Here is a 23573-nt window from a genome sequence, read left to right on the forward strand (position 1 = left end):
GTTTCTGGTGTGCAAGAGCAATGACTTTGAGGAGGGACAAAAATGCCCCTCTTCAAACAGTGGGTGTGCAAGGAGATGTGAAGTTTCACAGCCTTTTCTAGGATATTTTAGAAAGATCTAAGAGAATATTGTGCCATGGAGTAGGTCCCTAATTTTGTCTCCAGAGGAATCCCCAAAGGGCACATTGACTCGGCTGATGATGGCAACCCCATAAGCTCATGGACCAATTTTCCCTGCAATGTGCCACCCTGCCTGGGCTTTGCTAGGCCGAGACTAGACCCAGAGCTAAGCAAACACAGGCAGCCAGGTGACATTGTGTAACATCAGAAGCTGGCAACCATGAGGACTTTGCTGCCAAAAGGTTACAGTTTGCACTGGGCCCAAAGATGTTTTTCCCTAAGGCAAAGCAAATTGAAATGTGAAGTTTAAAGGTTCAAATGACTATGAAAGGAAACTGCAGAATAATTTTTGGAAGGGCAGCATTGTCAATGACCATGCAGCCCACCAACAGCTGGAGCTGAATCCAGAATTGCTTCTTCAAGCTGTGCAGGAATTCACTACATTGGCAAGCACTGGTCCATGGGAACAAATGATCCCCTATCTCTGGGCTGAATGGCACCCAGGCTGCAGTGCAGATTTGAGAAACCCTTGTCACTTGTTATTGGCCTCCCAGGGCACTCATCCTTCTGCAAACAAGGTGCAAACAACACAGCTGCACTGCTGTCCCGGGTAAATATACATACGGGTGACTTTGCCAAAGCAGCATCATTTCCCAGTGAAATACATGACTTCTTCTTACCTATGGAATTGTGATTGAAGACACCTGTGAGCCAGATCAGTGGGAGATTGCAAAGGAGCAAAGCTTTGAGATTTGGGGACACTTCTCTTGGTTTCTTTGCTCAGGTCTTTGGTGAGCACAGAACACACCTGGGTAGAAAACCTTTGACTAGACAGGATCTTCTGGATCCATTGTCCCCCAAACATGTCAATGTGTGGCCCCGTTGTAATGCCAAGTAACAAAGAGCAGCACAGATGACACAAAGAAAAGATGGCCAAAGAGGAAGAGGAGAGGCCCAATGAGGAAAGGATGTGGTGAGACACTGGCACATTGAGTGAGCTGCACTCCCATAATCTCTAGGCTAGCAGGTCCTGGTCTCACATTCTGCTCTTGGTTTATTTAAATTTTATTTATTTACTTACTTTTTTCATCATCAAAATAAAATATATACAATTAAAAATATGTCATGAAATTTTAAAGATACAATCAAAACACATTAATTCAGAACTGTATCTAAAGATCAGAACATATGTACAGCTGTAACTATGAAGCCTAACACATCAATCCTAATCTGCAAACACACTTCATACAGGCGGCAGCTTCTTCCTGAGCTGGGAGGAAAGAGAGCTCTTCTGGAGGGGAGGCGAGGACTTTGTGGGTGAGAGAATATCAGAAGTGTCCAGAGAAAACTTTTCGGTAAGACTGTAACCAGTCAGATCTGCAAAATGGAGACACAAAGTTTAACAGAGAGGCAAAGTTTAGCAGAGGCCACCATTCAAACCTGAAGCATCTGAAGCTCTGTATTTCATGGGACACATTTCCTGGAGATGTGTAAACAGCTGCACAGGGAAACATGCTCCTGCTGGCAGACACTGAGGCAGGCCGGGGCAAAACCCTGAGCCACTTGCCCAGAGCTGGCACAGGCCCAGCCTGGCCTCTGGGCTGCCCTGGGACAGCAGGGAGCCCAGAGCCCTGTGCTCTCCAGGAATGGCTCAGCTGCACATGCACCCTCCTGCTCCTCTGCCTGCCCCACAGCTCAGCAGCCCCACAGCTCCAGGGGCACTGGCAGCAGCACAGCTCATTGCAGGGGCACATGCAGGGCACAGCTGTTCCCTGGCAATGTGCACAGCCTCTCTGGGCTGCCACAAGACCCTTCCTGCCAGCAGAGATTGGCCCAGCTCCCTCCTCACCTCTGCGTGAGCCATGTTTGCCTTCACCTTGTCATTAATCTGGAGTTGCTCCAGGCCCCCATGCCATGACTAGGAAGGGCAATGGAGAGAGCGGGGCAGATGCACACCCTTCCTTAGGATTTTGTCATTTTGGCACAGCTCAAAAGGCAAATCCAGAGGTGTCCAACTCAGCGCTTCCTCAGCTTTCTGGAGAACATCTCGCCTTCACCAGCCCAGCATTTTGGAGAGGTTTTCCCGCACATGTGGAGGCTTGCTGGCAGCACATTCCTTCAGCTGGGTGCCCATCACCTTGCAGAGGGCAGAGGCCAGCTTGGTGGCCACGGTGTGGACGCTGGCGCTCCGCACAGGCAGCGCCTTGTTCTCCAGGCAGGACCAGAGCACGGGCAGGGCGTCGCGCTGGACAACTTCAGGGCTCCTGGCATGAACCCCCTGCACAAGCACTGCCGGGACAGAGACACAGCTCCTTACCCACCAGCCTCACTGCAACAAGGATCTGCCTCTGCTTCTGCTTCTTGCCAGCCTCTCTGGCCAAGAGCAGCAAAACAGCACCCAGAGCCCCTTGGCCCAGAAACGGGCAAAGCAGCTGAGCACCCTGGAAACAGAACCACCAACCCCTCAGCACTAACTGCTGCAACCAGAGCCTTGTCCCTGCGGCAGGCTTCCTACCTTTACTAAATTATTTCACAATCTCTGCATGAACAATGAATGAAATGTCCAATTGCCTTTGATTTCCATTAAGAAGTTGTCTAAACCCGCACTGAAGATTTGGAAATGCACCATAGAGAGGAAATGGAGAGATTTCTAATAAAAGGGATAATTCCATTTTTGTAACTTTGATGCCAAGTGCCAAATGTCTAATCTGGCTCTTCCCTGTGCTCAGCGGCAAACAGCAAAGGGCAGGGTTAGAACACACCTCAAAACTCCAGCCCACCAGAGATGGCTGCTGCCTGACAGCTGGATGAGAAACATCAGTGACCAGCTGGGGTCTTTGGCAGAATGCTTTTGGGGCTTCCAACAAAGAGCTGTTTCAAACCTCAGGGTGTCTTAGAGAATTACCCAGACCCCATTGCCCTGGCATTTGGGCATCTCCACATTTTAATGCCACTTCCCCTCTCAATCTTAATGGCATTTTTTCCTATAATGTCTACTCAAATAGGGGCATAGAGAAAGAAAAATGCTACACAGGGGACTGAAATGTAACCAAAACATGAGTGTTTTCTCACGTTGTCTCTGAAATCTCTCTGCCCATTTTCCTAACTGAACTGTATCAAACATAGACAAAAGCTTACTACCAACAGGCTCCTTGCAACAGGCAGATTTGGCTAAGATATGAAAACCTGAAATGCTGTGGAGACCATTCTTATTTTCTGATCAGACAAAATGTTATCTAGCAGCCATTTAATATTCTGTGGTGGAAGAGACTTAATTTTCTCTATGCTGTTAATCCACCAGCAGACATCAACATTGAAAGAGCTCCTGCAAGTACCCAAAACCAATTCTGCTAAGCAGGAAAGGGTTATGGTACCCATTTTAAAATGGGAATTAATTTCAGTTTAAATGCAATTAAAGACATCAGTGACTACTGAATGTGAGGAACAGGTGTCTGTTCCCGCTAAATCTCAGAGAGAACATCTGCTTTTTCTAAAGTAGTCCTAATTTATTGTTAATTCCTTTATTTGAAAAAGAGATCAAAAGAACTGCTAAACTAAATGCCCTATTGCTGGAGATCTATTTTATTCAAATGCTCTTTAAAGGGCCTTTGGCATTCCCAATCTCAGAACATGCCCTTTTGAGATTGCTAACGAAGATTCAAAGTGTATTAAACCTTACATTCAAAGAAATTGGCATAACTAGTGGATTTAGCCCCAGTTGAAGCAAGGCTATCAATCATCTTCTCTGCTATATATTGAGATTATCCTTTTTCCATACCTTGGCTCTGGCTGACACAGCAAGCTCCTCTGAAGAATCAATTATCAGCTGCATTTGTAGCATTTTGGACAGCGCTGACACAGGCAGACACTGTTTGCACACCCTGAAAGGCTCAGTCCAAGGCCCCTCTGACAGCACAGGCAGGAGCCTCAGCACTCTGCTTCTGTCCCTGTGCCCCAGAGGCTGCCTTGCACTAAACCCCTGCCTCTGGTACCTCTGTTGAGTTCTGGCCTAAGCTGTGACCCCCAGGCCCTGCACGGTTCAGCCTCAAAACTTTCCAAGAGAAAAACAAGAATTCTGTGAGGACAAAATAAACGGATGCCCTGAAACAGCATTTGCCACCATTTCCCTTTAAAGATCACAGATGTCCCTGAGCTCCCCAGAGAGGAGCCAGCTGGGGCATTTTTAGCCCTCCCTTTGCTGGAGGTGGTTCTGAGATGCCCCAGTGAGAGCTGAGCCCCAGGCCGAGCGCCGCCCCCATCTCAGGTGCTGCCCAGCTCTGCAGCAGCCAGGGAAAACCTGCCAAACCCACCTGCCTTGGCCATGGGGCAGCAGGGACAAGCTCAGCACCTCCTGGTTTGGAGGAGCTGCTCTGCTGTCTGCTCACAGGCATTCCCTGTAAATGCTCCCTGGGAAGAGCTCTGGGCTCAGAAGGGGAGGCCAAGCCTGTGATACGCTCGGTGACATCCAGCAGGGCTTGGCCACTCAGGTGATTCCATTGGTAGCTGAACTCTTTCAGCAGGGACACTTCATCTACAAGGGAAACACACGTTCCTGCTCACTTTTCTCAGGTCATAGGAGAAAGGGCAGGGCCAACCCCATTTTATAAAATAAAGTACATTTCTGTGGATTTTTGAATCCTTTTCTTCTTTCCTTCCAGCGTACTTGTCAGGGTTTTAAATTCCAAGAGAAAAGCTCTCCTTTCACATTTGTAAATCCAAACTTGTCTGCTGTAGCAGGAGCTGTGTTAAAACATTTCACATCAGGGACCTCAGGAGTTCAGTCACATGGAAGCAGTGAAAAGGTTTTGCATCCCAGAGCACAAAGGAAGAGCCCCATACTTGGGACACAGAAAGGCACTGAGTCAGGCAGTTCCTGAGTTCACAAAGCAGCTGGGGAGGAGAAAGTGGAAGCTCCCCTTGAAGACCTGCCTCTTCAACACTCCTTTTTTCAGGCATATTTCCCCAGTGCAGCATTCTCAGAGCTGACATAAATCTGTGTGGCAAAGGAATTTAGAGCAGCCCTTGCCTATGTAGTTAATTGCTGTGGCCATCTTGCCCCACGCAAAACAACACGTGGAACAAGGCACCATTGACAGCTGGGTTTATACCTGTTTGATATAAAGAAAAGAACTTGGGGAATCACAAGTTCCCCTTTGAACATAGAAGACAAAGAAGAAAAGTGGAAAATAGGCAGCTAATGCCTCTAATGTAGAGCCTTGCAGGTGGCTGCCCTGCAGAAGCTCTGATGGGTCAGTGTCCCTTCATGGCAACACCAAAGCTGTTCATTTGGGAAGTCAGACGAGGCCCAAGCAAACTCCAAACCCCCTTTGCCCCTGAACTATAGCAGAGCTGTAGCCCAGGACTTGCTCTTCAGACAAGCAGCACAGAGCCAAGGGCTCCTGGGACTGTTGGGAAATGCTGATCCCATTCCAGCCTGTTGGGGATGGTGCATAAGGACTGCACCTGCACAGCCTCTGGTGGGTGTCAGCTGCAGTGTTCCACACACAAGAGCAGCTGTCAAGGCACTCAGCGGTCTCTAGTGCAGGAGAGACAGAGACGAAGCTGAGGAGAGTCCCTGCCAGGGCTCAGCCTTACCCAAATGAGCAATGGATTCTTCCAGTGCTTTCACAGCTGCCCCACGAACCCTGGGATCCTTTGAGTTCAGGTTCTTTGTTATTCCTTCCACCAAACCAATGATCACCGGGTTCAAGGCATCTTTCAGGGCTCCTGTGATTTCAGCCAGCACGTCCAGTGCCCTCTGCTTCACTTTCTTGTGGCTGTCAGATATTCTCAGGACAAAATATTCAAAAATCTGTGAAGAGAACAAGCAAGGTGAAAGCTGGATTCAAATGTCCTTGTTTGAAGAGTGGCTGTAGCAGTCAGCAATGTCAAAGATGAAAGTGATCCTTTCTGTCAGGTCAGCACTCGCTTGCACAATGTCACTGTTTTCATGTGGGCCACTCACTGGAATGGTGGCACAGCCTCATGCTGGTTGAAAGATTTTCTTCTGTTTTTAGGAGGTTTGGCTGGGGACTGAATGGTTCCTATGGTATTTCTCTCCATCTATAAATCATTAAATCGATTCCATTTTTTAATGCTAAAGAGTACTTTTGCTTTGAATGGAAGCAGATGTTTACAATGCCTGGTTTTCTATACATTTCCCTCAAGTACGGAGGGCAATTATGATTTTGCCAAAACTATGGCTGGAGGAGATCTAAGTTTTCTTTTGTTTGTCTCAGAGCCAGTGTCTGGAGAAGAGCAGGGCCCTGATCAACTCTTCCAGGATCCAGACCATTTCTCTAAGTAACAGGTGGACTTCTGAAATGTACTGTGCTGTACAGCTCTCATTAGAGCAGGTTCAGTCCCTTGACAGCCACATTATCAGGCACCTTTCCCTGGAGAAAGGGAAAAAGCAGCTACTGGGAGGAGAAGGCAGAGATGAGTCCTTAGCTGTTTTCCTCCTTTTCCAAAGAGAAAAAAAGACCCCCCAAGAAGGGTGAGCACTGTCTTTACCAAGAGGAATAGGAACAAGGATGGAAATGAGTAGCCAGAGCTGTGCCTGTGTAAGACAAGATGGAGTATATAGAAGTATTCTTAAATAAAACAACTGGGTTTAAACCAACCCTGCCTGATACTTCTCTTCCCTGTGCAAACCCATTTTTGGTCTAGAGAACAATTGCCATGCTTTCAGGGCCTGGATTCCCTTCACTTCACCCAGCTGGGAGTAGGAGAGAGCAGCAGTTACACCAGCAGAAAATTCTGCCATCATCAGATGAACAGCATCAATAGGCACCTGCCAGCCAAATACAGCTGGACTGAAATAACTTGTCCTGAAGCCTGGACCTGAATTACATTTGTCTGGGTGAGAGGGACCAGCGTGTCCCAAACAGCCAGGACAGAGTGCCAAGACACACTGAATTAACTTTGCTGCTACAGGCTTAAGAAAGGAGCTGAAGGAAAGGAGCAGTGAAGATACCCTACATACTTGGGCAATGTTGGTGGAGATGAGCTGGGGGCTGGTTTTGCACAGGTCTAGGAGGAGTTCCACTCCTTCCATCCGTGCCTGAAACCCCTTGGCTTCCAGGAGATGGTGAAGCTTCTGGAGCAGCTCCGTTTCTTCCACAGCTGGAGGTGATGTGACCTGGGCTTTTGCACGGGGTAGGAGGTGTCCATCAGAGGGAGATTTCACCCTGGGAAATAAAACCAAATGAGGACCTGGTGGTGATAATTATCATAGCATGGCATCCCCATAGTGGAAATAATTAGCATTGACTCCATGATTCCAGAAGGCTGATCCATCACTATACTATACTATACTATACTATACTATACTATACTATACTATACTATACTATACTATACTGAAACTCATTGCCCTCACAGACAGTCTGATACAGACAGACCAGACTGGGCAATTGAATCCAAAACACCATCACCAGTGGCCAATTAAGAAATTACCCTTTGGTAAACAAATCTCCAGAACACATTCCACGTGTTCACAACAACAGGTGCAGCAAGTGAGGATAAGAATTGTTTCTCATTCTTTTCTCTGATCTTCTCACAGCCTTCCCCAGGACAATGCCTGGCAAAGTTGTACCTGCTGCTCTCTATGGAGACAGCTGCAGCCACAGACAATACCTGCAGTTAATTGTGAGCAGAGCATCTTGAGCAACTTTCCTAATTATGTGATTTCAAGCTGCAAAGTCATGGGGTCTGAAGAACAATGTGGACCTCATGACAATCATTACAGGAGACAATCTGCAAGTGACATTCTCACCACTGCTCACTCAGGAAAGCCAAGGATGAGATGCATCTGATCTATCTTCAGATGGCTGCCAGGGCACACAGGTCACATTGCTTTGTGGAGAAAGAGAGACACTACTGCCAAGTTTAAATGCCTCCTCATATGGGACGTGTGTGTCTTAGAATAAGGGAACTCATCACTCTGGAGAAGTGTCTCTGCAACCAGGCATGACAATCTGGAAAAGTAGCTCAGATGCATTCTGAACAGATAAACAGGGCCATATTTGAAAGATTCAGAAAATCAGTAACAGAGATAAAAACAGAAGCCAGACATCCCAGAACTATGCTCACATTTCATTTGCTTCCCTGGAGACCTGATGCACAGCTTCACAACCCCACTGGGAACAATTCTCCTGATCAACCTGTCTCTTCCATGACCACAGGAAGATGCCAGCTGTGCTACTGAGGCATGTGGTCACTTTCCTGCCACTGCTGAGCAGGACAGAGCTAAATAAATCCCCTCTGCTATCAGAGGAGAACAGGTACAAGCAGCTCTGCAGCTGCCATGAAGAGACGGCAAGGAGCAAATTCCTGTCTTAAATGCTGATTGCAGCACAGGGGGAAATAAACCAAAAATGCTGTCCATCAAGCAGATTACATGGAGGACAGGAATATCAAGGCAAAAAGTGCACATTGAGACACCTGTTGACTGAAGTTGTTCAGGAATTGCCTTGCTCCTTACTACTCAAACTTGGCACTGTTTGAGGGTAAGGAAACCCTGATTCAGCCCGGCCAAACACACGGATGAGAACTGCATCTTTGTGGAATGGCATCTTGCTTCCAGACTGAGATTTCTCATCAAAACACCCATCTGAAAAAGACTCCACTCAGGTAAAAAAAAGCCCTGTTTGAATTTACTTGTCCCAAGTCATGCAGCAGAAACTTGGCTCTCTCCCAGCCTCCACAACACTGCCCTTGCCACTGCACTGGATCGTCTGAGCTGCCACCAATGGGTGTCTGTTTGTCTCTCCATTTTTGTGGAAACCCCTCCAGAGAAGTTGTGTTCAGCACAATGCACAATTAGACATTTTTTATCCTAGAGCATTTGTAGGGAAAGGAAACAATCTGTGGCATTGGTCATCTTTGCCAGACAGTTTTTCCTGAGGAAGAGGCATGTAAAGCTTGCCATGTGCTTTGTCACATCTGACAAAAGTGCTCAGTACCGTTTGCCAGCAGACAATGTGGCCTGGGGCTCCTCTGAGCCATCGTTCCTCTCCTTCACCGGCTCCTTGACAGATGGGCCTTCAGCCTTCTGGTTTTCCATCCCCGACAAAGACACAGAGAAACCCCATCAATCTTTAGAATATAAAACAGGAAATTCCCTGTTTAAAACACAAGTTAGAACCAGGATCACTGCTACCAAGGCTTAGGGAAATATTTCCTAACTTACAGATGAAACATACCAGAGATTCAGTGATGCCAACTCTTTGTTTTCAATAGCCCAAGGCAGGTTATGGGTGCTACCAGACTCAGCAGCAGTCTAAAATCCCAAATTCCTTAGTCTTGAGCATAAATTGGAATAATGCAAACTGGCAGACAACGAGTGTTTGTGAAGGAAGCAGCAGAACAAACTGGACTCTTTGGGGGTTGGCCCAGTGTGTTGGAAGTTGCTTTGGTTCAACACTCACTCTCCCTGTGCCTGCACAAAGGGAGGCTCCCTTCTATAATGTAAATAGAAAAAATAAAATCCCTCACCCCAAACAAACAAAGGATTTTCCCCTGGATGCTGCTGAATTCACCAAGCTTCTTCCAGCCCCACATGGCTGGACAGCAGGGCAGTATTCCCAAAAGACAGACAGTCATTGTAGTAACTAGGATTGACCTGGACATCTTTTGTAAATTTGGGAATTTTCTTGGCACTACTACTTCCAGTGTCCTTTGCAAAGACTCTGTTACCTTCAGAGGCACAATTCTCACTTAATTGCTTTACAGGGGGCAGAGTAGGGAGAGCATGGTGGGGGTTACTCTTAAATGTAAACCCATTTTCTCCTCTTTCCCTTTCCTCTTTGTGACTGATATTTAAAATATTCAAAACCCCACTTTTCCCTAAAAATATCAGTTCCTTTGTGGTCTGCAGATGAACAGGCTGAGGATTAACAGCTCATTCCCAGGAGCAAAATGATTCAGCAGAAGAGGAATGAGCTAAAGACAGATTGGGTATGTTTGCTCTCATATTAGCAGTGGCAATACTTGCACAAAGGAGACATTTCTCCTGCCAAGCACTTATTTTCTTCTTAATTCTTGTCAGAATATCTTCCAGGTCACGGGGGGAAAGAGATTGTTCCAAAAGTGTTGTAAATTGTTGATGATTGAGCAACATCTTCACCATCTCCTGTCCATAATGCGGAAGGAAGGAAGGAAGGAAGGAAGGAAGGAAGGAAGGAAGGAAGGAAGGAAGGAAGGAAGGAAGGAAGGAAGGAAGGAAGGAAGGAAGGAAGGAAGGAAGGAAGGAAGGAAGGAAGGAAGGAAGGAAGGAAGGAAGGAAGGAAGGAAGGAAGGAAGGAAGGAAGGAAGGAAGGAAGGAAGGAAGGAAGGAAGGAAGGAAGGAAGGAAGGAAGGAAGGAAGGAAGGAAGGAAGGAAGTTAAAGAAAAGTGAACAAACACAGGAAGAGTGTTAAAAGAAAAGGCTGATACCTTAAACTCATCAGGTGCAATCCCTGCATAAGAAGGCATTACCTACTCAGCAAAGAGGGAGATTTACCTCACTTGACACTGCACAGTGCTGTCAGCTGAACACAAGAGGCAAGAGGAGAATGTGGGGCCACAGAAAAATACCATTTCACTCTGAAACTGGGGGTGTGCTTCTGTGGCATCAAAGGATCCCAGGGAGCAAGCAAAACACATCTGCTTTGTTGTCAGAGCCTATTAGCAGTGTCTTGCTGCCATTGCACAATAATTTGCCTTTCTTTACCTGGCAGGGAAGCCAGGACAAAACACCTCATGCATCCTATTGATTATTCTATACGATGGGTATGCACAGGGGCAGCTAGTTGCTCTGGTGTTCTTGGCAGCTATTCATGGGAATTTAATTTAATCTTCAAAGGAAGGGGATTTTGGTGGTTTGGGTTGATTTTGCCACTAGGAAACCACAGTTTTCTTCAAGAAGAAATGTGGACCTCACTAAGCCACAGATAACAGCATTCTAGAAATCTGCAGAACAGGTTTAGAAAAACTGAATATGTTGGCTAAAGACCCCCGAAATATTTCTAGAAAGTCTGAAGTTAATGGGAAATGGATGTTGGGATCCTTCAGTGATGAACATTAGCAAACACTTTGGCTTTGTGTTGTGCACCTAAGGCCAAACAAAACTGTTGGACTGGGTGATCTGAGCTCTTTTGATCTCAGTAAAGAATCCTTCAAGCCACCGGAAAAAGGTGGCAATGTTCCTTTTTGCTGGCCAACCTCAGGTTTCCCAGCACAGCCATTTGCCCAGGCAGCCCAGAGCAGTGGTCACAGTGCCAAGGCTGACAGAGCTCAAGAAGAGTTTGGACAGTGCTCTCAAGCACATGGAGTGACTCTTGGGGTCACTGCACATGGCCAGGAGATGGGCTCGATGAACCTGATGGGCCCTTCCAACTCAGCATATTCCATAGTTCTGTGACCCTTATTCACACCATGAGGTAACTTCATATTCCCTTTAGTTTCCACTCTTGTGTGGTTTCACCTTTACAGCCAGACACAAAACGGTTTTCCTGTTTTGGGAGGTGAAATGATGATCATTACTTGTGTCCTTGTGGCAGTCCTGAGCAAGCTTCCCTGCCACGTGTGGCAGCCTCTCAGCCCTGGGGGTGCCTGCGAGCTGGGTGACTCCAATTCTCTCCACCAGGGACAGGAGGAGTTGGGCCGCACACTCGCGCACCGGGGCGGGGCGGCTGCTGGGGAGGAGAGAGCAAACCCTGGGCACAGGGACAAGGAGCAGCGGCAGCACCGGCCTTGGCCAGAGCTGCTCCCTGCCCTTGCTGGGGGAAGGAGCCCGGGCTCTCCCTGCGCCTTCAGACACCTGCACAAGGCTCTGTCCTCAGCTAAACACAAAGGTAGCATTGCACACTAGGCCTGCCTGCACGGAAGAGGGAGGAATTCAGTCTCCCTGATCTGTCTGATACTCAGTTTCTTTCACAGTATTTACTCGGAGAAAGATTAAAGAAATAGATGACATATGAATAATTTAGAAATTAAGGACAATTGATGCTGACCCATCAGAGGGCACCCAGTACACAGAGCTACAGCAGGACTGAGGCTCTTTCCAGCCATTTATCCCCAAATCTGCAGACCTCTGGAAAACAACAAATGCAGGGAAAACACGTGGTGGGCTGTGAAGTTGCAGAATATCCAGCAATGCAACCTGTTTCTTCTGTGGGGCTTGGCAATGGATCCATCTGAATGTTTTACCCTATTGCAAAGCTGAGGAAAGGGGGGCAGGCAGTTTAGCCAGGCTGTCCTGTTCTAGAGAGTGTCTTGGGAACTATCAAGCCCAGCACCAACATTTAAGGCAGCATTTGCTCCAACTGTCCCATGGCTGTCAGCCTGTGGAGGTGCCTGTAGAGTGGTTCATCTTCTCAAGGCTAACATGAAACATCAGTTTGCATAGAAAGTAGAGCTCTAAGCCAGGACAGTCATACAAGACTCCTTTGGCAGGAGCTGCACCTGCTGTGCAGGCTGTGCCACACCCAGCAGATTGTCCCCCATGTGCTCCACGCCCCAGCAAGCACCCTCCTCATTTCCCAAGTCAGTGGCATCATGAGGAGACATGGTTTTCCCAGGGCCTCTGTGAAATACCAAACACTGCTCACAGCTGCAATTGCAATTGCCCCTCTGCCCACAAAAGCACAAGGCTCTATCCTTGGCCTTTGCAGGCACTTTCCCTTCCCCACTGATCACCACATCTAGGAAAATCTGACAGACTGGGAGAACTCCAGGAAGCAGCAGGAAGCTGAGTCACAGGAGCTTTAGTTTGGGTATCAGGAAAAAGGGTTTTTCACCCAGAGGGTGGCTGGGCACTGGAACAGGCTCCCCAGGGCAGTGGTCACAGCACCAAGCCTGACAGGGTTGAAGGAGCATTTGGACAGCAATCTCAGGCACTTGGTGTGACCCTTGGGCTGCTCTGGGCAAGGCCAGGAGCTGGACTCCATGGTCCTGATGGGCCCCTTCCAGCTCCCCATATTCTACACTTCTGTGATTCTGAGAACTAATGGGCTGCAGGAGGGCAGAAATAGGTGACAAGAGGACAGAAGTGAGGTTAGTTGGAGAATCAAGTCACTGAGTTCATAGAAGATGCAGGATACAGGACCCTTCCCTCCCACCATTCCCATTCTCTGTCTCATCCCTTCTCCCTCCCACACACACGAAGGTGAAGAACATCACTAAAAGAAGAAGAACCTACTTGACTCCCATGTCCGTGAGAGCAGTCATTGCTCGTGCAGGAGTCACATTCTCCACCAGGATCCCCAGGGTCTGACTGGCTGCTTTCTGAACAAATTCTGGGGAGATGGACACCATCTGGAGAAGGACCCAAGCAACCTCATCCACCTCAGAGTCCATGTCCTTCTTCAAGGTCTCAAAGAGCTCTCCCAGAGTGACAATGGCAGAGCAGGACACCTTGGAATGGAGGTCGGTCATCTGGGGAAGTCATGAGGGGAAACATAAGAATCACCTGGAAAAGAAAACCAGTTGCCTTCAACAGAAGTCCCAGAAAATGACAACACTTCCCACTGGGTCTAGAGGAACATACAAGTACAGGAAGAGCAGGAGAGCACCAGCACAGAAAGGCACTTACTCGGGCACCACTTTCTGGCCTCAGACCTGCTCACTGCAGGCCTAAAATAAAAATTTCATTCAGTGTTCTACTTAACCCTTCTAAAATGTCCACAGCTTTGATTTTAGGTCCTTTTACTAGAAAATTAAAGCAAGGGCTGCTTTCAAATCATGAAGGCATAGTCATAAAGATTAAAGAGTCAGGTGCTCCTGTTCAAAAAAGCAACACCAGCAGCTGAAGCACTCAGCCAGGAAACAGAAAACACAGGCTCAGGTCTACAGAATAATTTGCAGCGTTGAATTATAGCTTGGGCAGAGACTGGTACTCTGGCAAATAACATCATCAGTGTCTCAGTTTCTGCATTTGCACATTGCATTATAAAGGCACCACACTCAAAGATGAGTTTCAGATACCCGACCTGCCAGTAAATACAGCTGCATGTACCTACAGATCCTACAGCCAGCTGACAGACATTAGAAAGGTCAGCTTTAAAACCAGAAATGAAGGCAGACCCTGAGCACACATGGAGATGAACAAGCACATACCTACTCTACACACCATGTATGAAGTATGGGGGACAACTCAGAACAATGTTCTCACCTCGCTGGTAACTGCCAAGCAAACTTCACCAAGTCTACAAAGCAGGACCTTGAATGGGACCCAGCCAGGTGTTGGATGGTGAAGAGTCCCTTCTCCTTCAGCACCCTGAAAGGCAGAAGATTGATTTTTCTCTCCACCAAGGCAGCACCCTCTGAAATGACCAGGCTGGCGGCTCAGCTGAACAATGGGAGGTGCTTTTCAAGGAGTGCTTAATGAAATCGTGGAACGCGTTACCCCAGGGTGCTGTGGCTGTCAAAAGCATTCACAAACCCAAGAGGCAAAGAGAGGGGTTTCAGAGTGGCCATTTAAGAGGACAGCCTTTCTGAAACCTCTGGCACATGAGGCTCCTCTGTCACTGCTTCCTAGAGGCTGTGAGACCAGGCCATGCTGCTCTTTGTTGTCACCTCCCTGTACCTGTCCCTGAGACACAGTGCCACCGGGCTGTTATTGGGGCATTTTCCTTCTTTGCCAGCCCCAGCAGGCATTCAGCAGGGAGAGTCTGCACTGCCTCTCTGGAGCTGAGTTTCCACTCTATGATCTCGGCCTCTCTGTCACCCTCTCCACTCACTGTCACACATTCCCCAAAAATGCAGCAGGATGTCTGCTGGGACCACCTCAGCCTGCAGGAAGGCCAAGTGCACAGCTTTCTTTCATCCCAGCATGGAAATATAAAAACTGTAGGATCACATCACACAGAGGGCCAGGAGCTTTTTATTTTGGCTGCAAGTGTCCACAGGGCATTGGGGAAGAGGAGAAGAAGAGTGTTTTGCAGCAAGCAACCCGGCTACTCAGGCAGGATGGTAGGAAAAGTGTCTGGGAGCTGCTTTTTAGGACTTTGGTTGTTCTGATGAAGCTTCTGACAGAGCTGATCGGCAAATCCCAGAGCTGGGGAGAGTTCCTGGGAAATTTGTCCTTGGATATGTCTACGAATGCTCTCCCAGCCATGAACTGCCATCTGTGTCCTGCCCATAGTTACTGCCTGGACTGTTGAGTGTCTGAGGTGCCTCTTGAGGCTGCCATGGACCTCCTTCACCAAGGAATGGATTGTGATACAACATCCCTTTCTGCTTATGTTTGGGCATTGACAGAGTCTGGACCACTCTGGCTGGAGCTTGGGCTCTGGCCAAGCAAGATTGCAAATGAGACCAGCTCATGGTCCTCAGCTCTTGCCTCTTACTGTGACAGACAGACATGGCCATGGGGACAGAATAGAGCTGTCCCATCTGCCAGGGCACTAAGAAGGATGTGAATTTTTCTCTGCCCTGTCACCACCAGTTCTGCTTGGGCTGCATCCTGCAGTGGGCAAAGAGAAATCCAGCGTGCCCACTCTGCAGAAGAATGATAGAAGCTGTCAGGTTTTCTGAGTAGGATGAACAGGACTACATACAATGTGCCATCAGCTCCCCCAAACAATTGCTAGAGTCCAGCAGGGAGAGAGCCTGGCCACCTTGCTGAAAACAGCCCCCCAGACCCTGTGATGGCTGCTCCATCTTCCCCACAGGGAGCACTGTCCCCAGCTGAGCAGGGGCTGCAGGACCAGAGCCTGTGCATGGCGTCCTGCCCAAGGTGTGGGCCGAATTTTTCAAATAACAATGTCATCTGCTGGACCAAAGGTGGCCCTGGCTGCACCAGAAGCTGGAGGGAATATGCCAGCACCAGAGATGGCTGGTTAAGGAATTCATAGAGCAGCATCCTGCACGCCCTCTGTGCCTATGGTCAAGTTGCCAAAATCTTGGTGCCAGTACTGCAGCTTCTCCTCTGTAGCAGTCTGAATTGCTGCTAGCACAGTCCAGGGTAAAGAGGCAAAAAGGACCTTTGCATAATCTCCACAGATGTTTTATTCAGCTGTGCAGGGAGATGTTCAGGTCCCAGCACCCACACAGAGAGGGTCTCACTTTGTCTCCACAGGGGCCTGGGGGCTGACCCTGATCTCGGGGCAGTACAAAGATAAGGGGGCCGATCAGGGAATAGGGAAGGTGTGGCTCAGGAACACAGGAACAGACAAAGGAACAGGGGAAGGAGCCAATGGGGTCTAACAGCTTTTTGAGGGAAGCTTCTTGTGTCTCCCTAGACCAGGCAATGCCCCCCAGGGTCTCCACAATTCCCTATGTTTTGTATTATTAGGAAAACTTCTCTGAAGGATCAACTGCATCAATCAACACAAAATGACAAGAACAATCAAAAGCACTCATAAGAGAATTGTTCAAAATGCAAACAATTCTGAGTTCCCAGTGTGCCAACAGATTTCTTGGAGTGTCTCAGATCTGGCAGGAGGGATGCAGGGTTTTCTTAGCACAGTTTATCAGGAAACTGAGTCACACATACTGAACCTCTGGTCCATGGCTCCTCAGTGCCATGGTGCAGCAAGGAGGCCCAGAGGCTGCTGTGCTCTGGGCCTGTCAGGGATGAGCACAGCGGCTCTGTGGCCAGCTCCAGCTCCAGCAGCTCACAAGAGGAGGCTCCTTCCAGAAGCTCTGCTGGCTCCAGTGTGGCAGACCAGCAGAGCCCACTGGAAGCCACCCTCCACTGCAGCCACCCCCAGCTGCGCCCATCATCACTGCAGAGCAGGAGCTGCCCCAGAGGAGCCGCGGCAGGAGCTCGTGGCAGTGGCAGGTCCCTGTGCCCAGGGCAGAGCCACAGAACCTCTGCTCCTGCCTGGGACAGGGGCTGCTCACCCCGGTGTCCCACCGAGAGGAGGGATCCTGGGCCCCAAACTCTGCCCAGCCCTGCAAAAGGCCACCCCGCCAGCAGTGCCAGCAAGGCTCCTGCAGCCATTCAGCCAAATCAGAGGAAACAAATGTCTCTGTAGCTGACACAGCCTCTGCACACAGCTTCCTCCCCCTTCTCCTGGTGCCTTTCCCTGACTCCAGCAAGAGCTGCAGGAAATGCTGTGTGAGCCATGATGATGGAAGAGCTACTGATAAAAACACTGGGGTGATGCTTTCAGAGGAGTCATGAATGGAAGATTGACCAACCTTCCAGCCAATGGTATGCCAAAAGTTTCCATTCTTGAAATAATTGACTGCAATAAATTAGTAAAAAGAAAGATACGGAAACAAATTAAATCTCCCACAGCTGCTGGCTTTCCTCAGGCTCCATGGTCTATGTATTGCTAGACTCACTTCATTTAGGCAGAATATTAACTGCCCTGACTTGCTGGCGACTGACCTCAAGGTCTCATCTGTGGTGGGCAGTCACTAAAATTAGCTCAGCAGAGGCATCTTCAGCTGTCCAAGTGTAGCAGAAATACAGATTCTCTGCTTCATGACTGTGTGGCAGCAGCTGCTGGTGTGGGTTTGTCAGCATTGCTTCATGGATTACTCCTGGGAAGAAATTGTGTGCACAGGCACAGTGTGATGGCTTCAATCTCCTCTAATTACTCCAATCGGATGATGGCCAGAACTTTCAGGCAAAAAGCATCATGACAGAATAATTTACAATATTCTCCAAACTACTCCTGTGGTTTTGATTTTCTTACTGATTGGGTTCAGTGTCTGGCCTCAAGAAATCAGTCCAGAAAGAACAGGCAAAGCTCAGCTTGCAAGTTAGAGTGCAAGTCCTTAATCTGCCGTTTTTGCAGCAGGTACAAACAACTTTTCAACGTATTTGCAAAAAAATCTCTTAGTTCTTGCTATACATATCCAGAACCTGAGTCTCTTCTCGTTTTATTTTGATTTGAGATCCAAGCATGATTTTTTTCTGGACAGGAAAGTAAGAACCAGCTGCAAATACAGACTAAAAGTGTGAATCTGTACTGCAGGAACTGAGCTGTAGCTTGGAATTAAAGGCAAGAAGTGATGCCACGGTAAATGTGAACGTTTAGTGCTGACATAGGAGCCTTCTGCAATGCTCCACTAACCCATGGTTCACATTGCTACAAACTCTCTTTCTGGTGTTACAAAGAGTGTTGAAGAGCTGGCTGTAAGTAAAAAAATTAGCCAGAATGTTTTTTTTGTTAATATGGCGAACAATGACTATCAAATAATTCAGAGCTCATAGAAGTGAGTATTCAGATTTCTACTTAGTATGTGCTGGCAGTTTTAATTTGAAATCAACAGGTTTATCCAAATCAAGTTATCCATAGGAATTAATTTGCTCTATGGTCTAACTAAAAATGCCTCATTGTCTGATAAGTTTAGTAGAAATTTGCAAAGTCAACAGTCCACAGATTTTCATTTCTTGTTTAGTGGCTGTTCTGCAGGGAAGCTTTTACAGACTAATCAGTTTGGATGTAATTAAAATGCCAGTACATTTCATCTAGCCATTTTGGTATTAGAACAAAACCATATGACTGCACAGCCTTTTAAAAAATATTTTAAAATAAATTTTCAAATCAACCGTCTGAGTAGGACTCAGAAAAAATACTCTACCAAACTTCAACTCCATTGGAAGATTCCTTTGTCACCCTGTGAATCAACTCTACATTCAGAAGATTAAAAGTCCCAATGATGGTGGTTTTGCTATGGTTAGGAATTGGGGAAGGGTGTTCTTCCTTCTCAGCTCCATGCTGCAGTGCCTTTGGGATGTGTCCTGCTGGCCGTTGTTTGTGCAGCCCCGGTGTTTCTCCATGAGGCAGAAAGTGCAATTGCATTTCCAGCCCAGAGCCCATGAGGAGTGGGGCGTGCAGAGCTGTGCCAGACCCAGCCCAGCAGCTGTGCCCCAGAGGGTTTTGGTTTGTGCCCAGGGCAGCTGGTGCATCTCTGCCGTGAGCGCCTCCCCTTCCAGGTGCCCATGGACAGCAGGTGCAGGGTTCTGCAAGGGGCATGGAACAGGGTGGCGATGTCTGCTGGCAACAGAGTGCAGCGGAGAGCAAACAGTCCAGGATGGTCCTGGAGTGTGTGACAGAGAACTCCTGACACAGCTGGGGACTGAGCCAGTGAGGGAAGGCACTGCTGGGCCTGCTGTTTGTGAGGAGAGAAGGGCTGCTGGGTGACAGGAGGGCTGGAGGCGGCCTTGGGCTCAGGGATCACAAAATGATTGTGTTTGATTCCCAGAGAAGGAACGAGAGATGTTGGGGAAGTGTTGACCTGCATTAAATTGTGAATTTGTTAAGCTTTAACAGGCAGTGCTTAGTCGTACCTTCCCTCACAGCAGTGGTTAATGTGTGCAAGTGGATGTCAGCCTTGAGAATAAAGACAGTGGGCCTACTGGGGAGGTAGCTGCAATGCATTCAAGGAGAAGAAGGCTCTTAACCATGGAAGGAGAATTTGAGGAACAGGATGTTCACCCCATGACCACCAGAGACCCTCAAGAGACCCCTACTCTATATGTCAGTAATTTTGGGGAAGTGATTTAAACATGTCAAATACTTTGGGAGAATGTTTAGCCTGTGAGTTTGAGCAAAGTAATGAATAAAAGTAATGAAAGTAATGTCTTAGTTCCATGGATACCACCACGTGGGTGTGCATGTTTCAGGGGAGTGATTCCTCACACACCCAGCACTGAAATAAAGTAATGCCTCTTTTCTCACACTGAGCTGGCAGGGTGGATCATGCCCTGCTTGGTAACGTTGATTTTGGTAATTTATATTGAAGCATAAAGAATGGTTGAAATGAAATCTTTTCCAGCTGTTTCCCTTTGGTTTAGCTGTTTGAGGGTTAAAATTCTGTGCTGCAGGTGTGCTGGGTGTGTGCAGAGCAGTGCAGCCCCAGAAACCCCTTGGCTTGCCCACAGGTTGTCATGCCTTGCTGCCAGGTGTGCCCAGCTGTGGCAGGAGAAGGAGCCCGCAGCGCAGTGGGCACCGTGCCCTGCCCAGCCGGGGCTCTCTGGCACAGAGCAGCAGCAGCGCCAGCGCCGTTCAACCCGCTCCTGCCTTGGCTTCCCCTGGCACACAGAAGCCTCTGGAAATCAGCACCGCCAGCGGCGTTCCCAGATGGGAGCAGCTGCTGCTGGCGGGCAGATGCTGCCAGTTTGACTGCTGCCAAAGGGGAAGAAAGGCAGAGATGTACATGCACCAGAGCCCTGGGCATGTCCAATAAAGGTGCAAATATGTGGGGAGATTTGTTAGGAAGCATTTCAGCTGTGATGCCAACAGTGGCTTCTCTCCTGGTTCTGTGTGTTCTGGAAAAGTAATGCAATGGTTGGCTCTGACAATAAAGAAGTAGATGTTATGTGGATTTTCAAATGTGTAATGATGGTATTGTAATTTATCCTCCCATAGTCCCCTTTCTTGTCCCCTTTGTAATCGCCTTGGTAGTCAGGGCATTTGGGGAGGGCTGGCTTGTGACCAGCAGGCAGGGTGTAACAACACCTGACCTCCAGACGGGATGCAGGAAAGTAATCTCCACCAATGGACAGCAGAGAAAGAGTTGACTGACAAAACTTTTGGAGGGGCTGAGGGTATAAAAGGCAGAGCATCCTTTATGCAGATGAGCACGTGGCTACTAATCACAGAGACTCCCAATGATGCGACTTTTCCTTATTCAGTCCTTTGTTAAGGTTTACTAAACCTTTAAAATTTTAAAAGTGAGAGTCATTTCTCACACGTGCAATGCTGTGGGCCATTATCTTGGTCTGGTTTCCTTTGCTTGTGTCCCATCTGAGTGCTCAGTTGGGGTACAGGCTGTGGGTGCTTGGGGCACTCCTGGAGTTCCTCTTGGATCCCTGAACAACAGGGTTTGGCCCATGAGGGGAATTTTTGCTGCTTTGTGACAGATGAGAATTTCCCAGGCTCTTTTGTGTTTTCTGTAGGGAAGGTTAGTTATTGCTTTGCATAAACTCACAGACCAACACAGAGCTGTCCCTTTGTGATGTCAGGGCATGGTTGCCCCATCGTCATAATGGCATCAGAAGGTTGCCTTGGTGCACGGAAGGCCTGAGTGTCAGAGCAGCCCAAGGCCTTGCTCAGATCAGGAGAACTTTCCTGGTCAAAGCATCTGTCAGTAGGCAGCTGCCCACTGACAAGAGGCTTGTTTTTTTAGAGTTTAGAAATATTGCAGAAATGCCAATAATTAACCATCTGGTCACTGCAGCTTTTGCTGCATATGGCATTACTTATTCCATTTATTATTTCACGAATTTCGCACGTAAGTAGAGGCTTCCCTTCTGCTTAGGTTAGGGTGTATCCTAACCTGGCTTTTGTATGTCTTCCTCCTCTTTCTTGGGGACTGAGTTTCTGATTTTGAAACAGAAAGAGCATTAGGATGCCTCTGGTTTGGTAAAGCTCCTGTCAAGAGGTTCAGCTGAAAGGGGGTGTCTGTAGCCACAGGGGCAGCATTTGTAGGGGAACCTGCAGGGCTTCCGTTCCCTGCACGGGAGAGTCTGTGGCAGCAGAGTCTGTCATTTCCTCAGGTTGCTGGGAGAAGCAAGACACCTTTGAAAATGTAGACTGGCAGAGCTTCTTTAAGGCTTTCCAAAAACTCTGCAGTTGTTCCCAGAACTAAGAGAGAGCTTCTTTCTTTTTAAATTTTGTCATGAAAGGATTTGACTAACTTGACCTTTTACTAAATGCTAAAATAGTTGTTCCCTTTGAAAGGAAGTGCTGCTGTGCTTTTCCACAATAGAACTGCGGCACCTCTGGGGGATTTTGGGGAAGCTTTTCTGGGCAACGGTTTCCTGCAAGTTAATCGGAATTAGTGCATGACACTGAGTGAAAACAAAAAGAGTACCTGAAGGAGAAGATTTCAGAAGCCATCTTATGTGTTTGGTAGAACAGGAGCATTGAGTGTTAGAAACACTTTGCATTTGCTTGATCATATTTGTATTCATTTCCTGGCTAAACTGGCTGCAGTGTAGGCACAATCAAGAATATTGTCCTGATCTCTTGCTGGCTGTGTGAATGAGATGTGTCTCCTGGAGGGATGGTTTGAAATGGGAAATCATCTCTGTTTGGGTTGACTTGTTCTGTGGGATTCAGCAGCCCAGGCAGTTTTCTGACAGCATCTGGTTCATTTTCCCTTCCCACTACAGGACACCTGAAGCATGTATTCAGCAGTGCTGAAGATCCTGAGGTGAGTTAGAAAGGAACATTTCATGTTCCTGGTGTTTAAGACTTGTAGAGCAAGCTGAGACCTTGGCCAGTAGCAGTAGACTGAAGAGGGCCAGCTAGGAAGGCCGAAAGAAAAACCATATTCATGCCTGATACAAAAGTAACAAAGGCAGCAATAGGTATTTTTAAATTTCCTTCTCAGAGTTTGAAGAACTAAAAACCTAGTTTTGGAAAGAGAATGATGCTTGCACACAGCAGATAGGGAAAATTTAATTAAGAGCAATTTCCTGTACAGTTGAATTGGATCATTTTAATTTAAACAGAGTGACTTAGAATCCTATTCCTATCAAACTTTATGATATCCACTTGGAACATGAGGTGGTAGCACAGGAAGGCCATCTTGCAATGGTGCCTGCAGTATCTGAAGTGCAATGGGCACCTTTGTGGCTGGGGAGCTGCGTGGGCCCAAAGGACGCAGGGCTGGCGGCCGTGAGCAGCTGAAGATGAGGCAGCGTGGGGCCAGGGGGCCAAGAAGGCCAAGGGCACGGTGGCTGTGCCAGCAGCAGTGGGGCAGCAGGAGCAGGGCCGGGAGCGTGGCCCTCAGTGTCACAGCAGCCTTCACATGGAGCCCCGTGGATCAGAGCATTTCCCAAAACGGCCCTTGGGGCAAACAGGGAGATCTGGTCTGGCAGGATGTGTAAAACAATCTCCTGTCAGATCTACTTGTTCTCACACAGAATCCTTGGCTGCAGGGACACATTCCCATTGTTCCTGTCCAGGTTCCAGGACTCAGAGTTATCTTTCCTAGGAGCTGCTCCTTCAGCTGCCTCGGGAGGGCCTTTTGGCCTCGGGACCCACACTCTCCACAAACAGTGGTGGCTGGAGGTGGATCTCCTGTTTTCACAATTGTTCTTAAAATTGCAAGATCAATAATTGTGCTACCTGTCATGGGGTTGAATAATCCAATCTTGTTCACTATTATTTAACAGAATTACTGTAATTTCTCCTGGATATTCTGCATCAGTTCCTCTTGCCATGACAGGAACACTTTGCAAGGCCAAGCTCCAAGGGAGCAGTTACCAAAGCAAAGTGTCCTGGAGGAATCTGAATTCCTATTTCAGAACTGATAGCTCTCATTGGCTTTGAATTTATCATAATGAATTCCAATGCATGAAGGCCCAGCCCTGCAGCCTCTGGGCTGGCCCTGCCAGGGGCCATCACAGCCAGAACAATTTCCCAGGCAGCCCAAGTCTCACTGCCCATGGCTGGATTTGCAAACTGGGGGCAGCCGTGCACAGCCAGGGGGTTTCCATTTCCCCCATGGGCCATTGTGAAGGGCATGGAGCACATCTGGGAGATGGGTTCTCCATGG

At 48.1% G+C, this 23573-nt stretch overlaps 1 pseudogene; it reads left to right on the plus strand.

Moving 5' to 3' along the window:
• LOC131562624 (Fc receptor-like protein 4) overlaps positions 1–16310 on the plus strand; it is a 66470-nt pseudogene extending 50160 nt beyond the window's left edge.
• Positions 16311–23573: the final 7263 nt, after the last annotated feature.

The sequence above is a fragment of the Ammospiza caudacuta genome, chromosome 11 (genome assembly GCF_027887145.1).
Source record: "Ammospiza caudacuta isolate bAmmCau1 chromosome 11, bAmmCau1.pri, whole genome shotgun sequence".
Classification (NCBI taxonomy): domain Eukaryota; kingdom Metazoa; phylum Chordata; class Aves; order Passeriformes; family Passerellidae; genus Ammospiza; species Ammospiza caudacuta.